The following is a 1375-nucleotide window of genomic DNA, read 5'->3' on the forward strand; positions in this document are numbered from 1 at the left end:
TTAAAAATTGCTAAATGCTTGATATTGACAGGAAACATGTGGTAAGGAAGGATGGAACAGAAAAATGGAAGTTCTTTCACTGGGTTTATCCTACTGGGTTTCTCTGACCGACCTCAACCGGAGAGAGTCCTCTTCATGGTTCTTCTGATCTTCTATATGATCTCCCTGCTGGCAAACACAAATTATCATTGCACTGTCCCGCCTGGACCCATACCTTAACACTCCCATATACTTTTTCTTCTCCAACCTGTGCTTTCTGGACCTGTGTTACACGACCAACACTGTCTCTCAGCTCCTGGCCCATCTCAGGGGGCAGACAAGTCCATCTCCTTTGGTGGCTGTGTAGCTCAGCTGTTCTTCTCTCTAGGGCTGGGATGCACAGAATGCATCCTCCTAGGGGTGATGGCATTTGACCGCTATGCAGCCGTCTGCAGGCCCCTGCACTACATGGTGATCATGCACCCTCGTCTCTGTGCCCTGATGGCCACTGCAATGTGGTTCCTTGTTTTTTTCCAACTCTTCATTGCAGACAGTGCTCATCTTCCTTGTACCACTTTGTGGGAGAAATAAAATAGATCGCTTCTTTTGTGAGATCCCTCCACTGCTCAAACTTGCCTGTGTTGACACCACTATGAATGAGTCTGACACCTTCTTTGCCAGTATGATTATTCTCCTCATACCTGTGGCATTAATCACATAATCTTATGGTCGGATTGTCAGGGTGGTCTTAAGAATAAAATCGGCTGCAGGACAGAGGAAAGCATTCGGGACGTGTGAGTCCCACCTCACTGTGGTCTCCCTGTTCTACAGCACGGCCATCTATGCTTACCTGCAGCCCAGCAACAACCACTCCCAGGATCGGGGCAAGTTCGTTTCTCTCTTCTAAACCATCTTCACTCCCATGGCCAACTCCTTCATCTGTACCCTGCAGAAGAAGGATGTGATGGGAGCAATGAAGAAGGTGTTCTGTAGGGACTATGACTCTAGATAACTCAGGGGAAGACCCTTGATGAAAGACATTGAATGTTTGAGGCTTTAAGCTTTTGTGTCCTGCACGTGTCATCCAACACTTCCCATAACAACTCCCAGACCAATTTTTTTTACCTCATTCTTTGATGAAAGTGAATGTTTAAATTCTAAGTTCATGGATTCTTTCCAACCTCCAGAGATGCTGACTTAGTGTTCCTAAAGCATCTGCAGCATATTATTACTTTAAAAAGCTCCACAAATTTTTCTTATTTCACCCCCATTTGAGAACACTATTCCCTTTCTACTTGGAACAAGACATTTATACACATACAGTAAGAACACAATCAAAGTAAGAATATGAACCACTAAAACAATGTAAGAAATATTAACAATTTAGTGTATTCTA

At 44.1% G+C, this 1375-nt stretch overlaps 1 pseudogene; it reads left to right on the top strand.

The window, feature by feature from the left end:
- Positions 1-238: 238 nt before the first annotated feature.
- Positions 239-991, top strand: LOC115296472 (annotated as a pseudogene).
- The last annotated feature ends 384 nt before the right edge of the window (positions 992-1375 follow it).

The sequence above is a fragment of the Suricata suricatta genome, chromosome 7 (genome assembly GCF_006229205.1).
Source record: "Suricata suricatta isolate VVHF042 chromosome 7, meerkat_22Aug2017_6uvM2_HiC, whole genome shotgun sequence".
In the NCBI taxonomy this organism is placed as follows: Eukaryota; Metazoa; Chordata; class Mammalia; order Carnivora; family Herpestidae; genus Suricata; species Suricata suricatta.